Source organism: Eulemur rufifrons, chromosome 8 (genome assembly GCF_041146395.1).
Source record: "Eulemur rufifrons isolate Redbay chromosome 8, OSU_ERuf_1, whole genome shotgun sequence".
In the NCBI taxonomy this organism is placed as follows: domain Eukaryota; kingdom Metazoa; phylum Chordata; class Mammalia; order Primates; family Lemuridae; genus Eulemur; species Eulemur rufifrons.
In genome coordinates this window covers 89,884,322-89,890,088 of record NC_090990.1, presented here as the reverse complement: position 1 = coordinate 89,890,088, position 5,767 = coordinate 89,884,322, and positions in this window count along the sequence as shown.

Here is a 5,767-nt window from a genome sequence, read left to right as displayed (position 1 = left end):
AAATAGTGAGTAACAATTAACTTTATGTCTTTGAATTAGTCTTCGACAGTATTACACATGTTTCTGTGCTCATTCTCATAGCCAGATGGGTGAGCGTGTCCAGGATCGTGTTCTGTGGATATATAAGGCACTAACTTCTGGTGGGTGCTGTGTGGCTGTCTTGTCCTATCTGACTCCAGCACATAATGTGATGGAAGGCAGCTTTCAGCGACACAGGTTATAAAGTGCACAAAGAATGACATAGTGACACAGAAATAAACATAGAATGTTCAATGAAAAGCTAAGTACTGAAGAAACTTACAAAGAAAATGAAAATAATTTTGACTCTTCAACTCTTTACCTTCCTCCATACACAAATATAGGCTGGCAATTCACAAGTAAATGCAAGGTTTTCAACATGCAACAGTTTGTAGCAATGGAAAAAAAGTCAAAAGTAAAACATTTCATACAGTGCTTTCCCTTGTCCTTTTTAAAGCTCAAAAGAGGCTCAAGCAACAACATTCTCCTTCTGAGTTGAAACCCACAGGGGCTGCGGCTACCCTGGGACAGTGGTCCTTTTATGAGCTGTGAGTGAAGACTGGGCTCATTCAGAGGACTCTCTGGGCAGTTAGAACACACCCTTTCTGGGCTGCTGCTTGCCAGTCTGTAGCTTAGGGTGGGCCTTGAGGGGATCCTTGACCTCCAGAGGGCAATATGGGGTCTGCTTTTGAACCGGCCTTCCTGTATGGGATGCACACTGAGGTGGAAGCTTTAATGTCAAGTATGAACTGTTGCTCTTGGTAGACTTTCCACCTGCATTTCCTGAGCTGCTGCCACGTGCTGGGCCTGGGGACGGTATAGGACACCGTGCTGGCCTGTGGGGGATCCCAGTCTAGCAGGGAGGTAGACCCGTAGACCCAGAACCACAGTACAGTCTTTTCATGCCACTGGCTTATATAACAAACACCCACTGGTCAGCTATTTGTGCCGGCTCCACAATTACAGTCGAGGAAGGGTTTAGGAGAGCCCATCTGCTTGGTAGGGAGTAGCTGAGGAACTAGATGGAGGCAGTTTTTTCTTAGATTGTACACTGCAGACTATAAATATAGCAAAGTTTTCCAAAGATGCTTTTATTCATGTACATAAGATTGAGAAAATGTCAGTTTTCCCTGTCATTACATATTTTGCTACATTTAAAAATGTTTTTTCTTATTATGATTTGGGGTGGTAGGGAAGGCACTGATGGTCTGTAGGAGGCAGCTAAATCTTCCCCAAAGCACCCCATGGGCTGCCTCTAGCCAGGCCCCACGTCAGGCACAAAGGATGGCATCTGCCACTGTCCTTACTGCAGAAGGGTTCACCATGCAGCAGGGCAGTCGCAGGCAAGGACGAAATGCAGCACAGTGTTAACAGGTGCTGCCTGGAATCTGTTTAAGGGCTCATTCGTTCAGTGCTTGTTGAAGATAGCCACAGTGCTGGGCCCAAGGGTGCATGTTCTCTGAACTCACAGGGCAGTCAGATCCTAGGAGCCGGGTTGCCTGATACAACCCGGGACGCCCAGTTAAATTTGAATTTCAGATAAACAAAGAGCAATTTTTTGGTATACATATGCCCCATGCAATATTTTTATCTGCTAAGTCTGGCAAGCCTACCTAGGAGAGACCACAAAGAATGCAAAGTGCTCAGGACCACAGAGGGAGGGGACTTCCTTCAGGTCTCTGTAAGGGGCATCCCCTCAGAGGCCTCCAGGCCTTCTTAGTGCTCTTTAGCCCTTTGCCTTAGTTGCTCTGAAATCACAGTATGCACTTACATGATTATTATCGGTCTAGCCAGGGGGAATGTATGCTCCCCTAGGGCAGGGTCCGTGTCTGTCCTATTCACTGTCATTCCCAGCACGTAGGTGCCCTAACTACTTGTTGAATACATGAATGTTCCTAGGGCAGATGGAAGGAGGGTGTGGTGATCAGGGAAGGTTTCACAGAGGAGGTGACATTGGAGTAGGATCTTAAAGAAAATTAGGGGTTTACTAGGTAAACAGAGGGGTGGGAAGGATACTCCAGGCAGAGGAACTAGTTTGAGCAGAGACAGGGAGGAGTGGAAGAGCAGATGGCCAGGTTTTACAGGAATGCCCACCCAGGTGAGGGGAGCCAAGGGAGGTTTTTGGAGGAGGGGGAATTGAAGAAGTGTGAGGACACAGCAGAGAGGGTGGCCTGGAAGGTGATCTCAGCCTGGCAATGGTCCAGGCAAGAAAGGCTGAGGGTCTGAACCAGGCAGGGACAGTACAAGTGGAGAGGAGATCATTTGTGGGTATTTAGAAGAAAGAATCTACAGGGCTCAAATGCACAAAGTGCTGTCATAGAAGCCAAGGTAACAAATTCTGCCTCTGTTGGGGGAGAGAGGGTGACATTTCAGCAGGGTCTGAACACTCCAGGAGGGCAGGGCAAAGCCTTGGGTTGGGAGGAAGGAGTTCTGTTAATAAGAGAGCAAGCAGCACATGCACATGGGTGGAAGTGCAAGGGGACATGGCCTTGTGGGGGAGTGGTGAGCATAGTGCTGTATGGTCCTATCCCAGAATCCCCTCCACGTGAATGGATAAGCTCACGCCTGCCCCGCCAGCCGGGAGGAGCCGCGGGTTATGGGTAAGATGGATATCGTGGGTGCTAAGTTCTCCTCTATACCTCTAGAGGGACTCTGTGTTGGCTGTAACCTCGGAGAGCACATTCTTCCTTGAGGAGTCGGGGGACAGCTCCAGCTGCTTCCGAGTGCTAAGGCCCAAGAGCTAAAAAGCAAACACAAAGGGATGCACAGTGAGCTAACGCTGTTTCACAGGACAGTGGTCGTTCCAAAGGCACACGAACAGTAGCATGAGAAATTAAGTTCATGAACGTCTGCTTGGAGCCAGGCCCTGCCTTCGTCCTTGGAGGCCTCCGCCATCTGCCCTTCCGCAGAGGAGTGAGGGCTGGAGCCTGTGAGGAGGGGACAGTTTTGTTTTGGGTTATATGTGGTGGTTGGTTTTTTTTTTTTTTTGGGAGGGGGTTGTTTTATTTAAACAAATTTATTTGCACATAGTAAAATTGACCTTTTTTGTGTACAGTGTACACATTTTTACGTACAGATTCTTGAAAGCACCACCTCGGGCAGGAGACGGAACAATTCCAGTGCCCTGACAAGTCCTCCCATGCTGCCCCTCTGTACCCAGACCTCCCCATTCCTAACTCTGGCAACTATTGATCTGTTTTCTGTTCCTATATTTTTGTCTTCTCCAGAATGTCATAAAAATGGAATCATATAGTATGTAACCCTTAGAGATTGGGTTTTCACTCAGCATAGTACATTTGAGGTTCATGCATGTTGTTGCATGTAGCAACAGTCCATGCTGTGTCGCTGCTGAGCAGGGTTCCGCTGCATAGGTGTGACAGTTGTGGGGACAGACACATCTGAAAGACGTTTGGGTTGTTCCCAGTTTGGGGCAAATATGAACAATGCTGGTGTAAATATTTATATATAGGTTTTTATGTGAAATAAATTTTCATTTCTCAGGATAAATACCTAAAAGTGGATTGTTGAGTCACATGGTAAGTGAACATTTAACTTTTTAAGAAAATGCCTGTTTTCCAGAATGGCTTTACCATTTTGCATTTGAGAGGGCAGAGTTTTGCCAATCTTCCTTTCATTCATCTCTTATGTCCTTTTTTCCTTCCTTCGTTTCTTTCTCCTTTCTTTTAAATTTAAATTTTTATTGAAGCGTTACTTACATACCCTCTTAGGTGCACTACCTTAAGTATACAACTGGATGGACTTTTACATATATACATATATGTATACCTCTATACCTCCATGTAACTACCACCCAGACCAAGTTATAGAATATTTTCAGCACCTCCTCCCAGTAAATACTTCACTATCTTGCGAAGGAATTGCTATCCTGACATCTCTCACCATGGACTAGTGCTGCCTGTTTTAGAACTTCATATAAATGGGGTCATACTGTATGTATGTACTGTATGTACTCTTACATCTGGCCTCCCCTCACTCAGCATCATTGGCAATTCATTAGTGACAACGTGTGTGGCCATAGCTTGCTCTTTGCTGGATTGCTGAACTGTGCTGAGGACGCCTCAATATATTCACTCCCCTGTGCTGGACGTTTGGGTTGAATCCAGGTTTTGGCTATCAGGGATAAAGCTATTATGAACATTCTTGTCTATATGCTTTAAAATGTTTTTGGTAGACAACATTTCTGTTGGGTATATTCCAAAGAGCAGGACTGCTGGGTGTCTTTAGCTACAGCGGACACTGTCAAGCAGTTTCCAGGTGGCTGCCCAGTTTGCAGTCCCAGCAGCAATGTATAAGGTTGTCACTGCTCTGCATCCCAGCACTCGGTACTGTCAGTCCTTTTTGTTTTAGTTATTCCAGAAGTCTAGTGGTATCTCGTTGTGGTTTTAATTTTCATTTCCCTGATGACTAATGGTGTTGAGCACCTTCTTTATATGCTCCTTGGCCAATTGGATATCCTTTTTTGTGAGGTGCTTGTTTAAATCTTTTGTCTTTTTTATTGGGTTATCTGTATTGGCCTTTCTTTGCAGAAGAATGGAGGCCATATGAAGTATCTAAACTTAGCCAATGATCACCTCAGAGAGAAAACTGACATTAGCAAAGGAGCAAAAATTGCTTTTTTGGGTATGAGTCAGGACATGGGATGGGAGAGACCCCCAGAAACCTTGTTTACAGGCCTAGAATTGTTTTTTGTTTTTTTTTTTCTGGCTGCAGCAGAGTCCTGGTTCATATAAAAGGGCCAACTGAGGGGGGGCAAGACTGAGGGGTAGTCAAAAGGACATAGGTCCCTTCCATTTCTAAGATTCTGGAATTTTAATTTTTTGAGAGTTTGGGAGTAGGGCTGCTCAGCTGAACAGGAGAAGCAGCCCACTTTTATCTGCCCATGTGGAAAGCCTGGCATAGCCCAGTCTGCCCAAGGTCGAAGTTTGATACCTTGTCTTTATCTGGGCTTAAGACAATTGTGGTCATGCAGATTACAAATATAGGGTTTTAAAAAATGTATTAGCTTTGTTCAGATGAATACAAAAGATTGGAAAGTATGTCGTTTACAGACATCACAAAAAGTTTGACCAATACCTCTTTCTTTTATTGAATCATTCATTTAACACACTGACTGCCACAATTTTTTCCTTGGGGCTACAGTGTTCTATTACGAAAATATAGAATAAAACAAAACAATACTTTCTAATTTAATGAAAAGTTTGTTATTTTTTATTGTTTTCTGTGCGTGAGTTATGTGCAACTTGAAAATTAGTTCTCACGGCTCCCAAGGTGAAGAGATCCGTGAATCACATGTGCTCCATGAGGCCCCGGGCTCAAAACTAGCGTGAGTTACATACAATTCACATGGCAGTTAATGTGTTAATTATAACACCAGGCTGGGAGGGAAGACATACAGATTTCTGAAGGCAAAGATAGTTGAAGGTAAGCCCTTCAGTGTTATATCAAGAACAGGAATATGAGGGGTCTAGTGCCTATTTCTTCCTAGAGGGTAGAGTGGGATGAATATATAGAGCACTGATAGAAGTTTCCATCTCACAAAGGGAAAGGAAGAGCCACCGACAGGAACAGAGGCAACTCCCATTTATTCCAACTATAAGCTGTCATCCTGTGCCCCCAACCCCAGCAGCCAGCCCCAGCCTGTCACCACCGAGTCTCAGAACCTGCAGCCAGCTGGGAGACCCCCCCTTCCCCTTTCCCCTAAGCTACATCCTTATGAAGTTCCTCATTG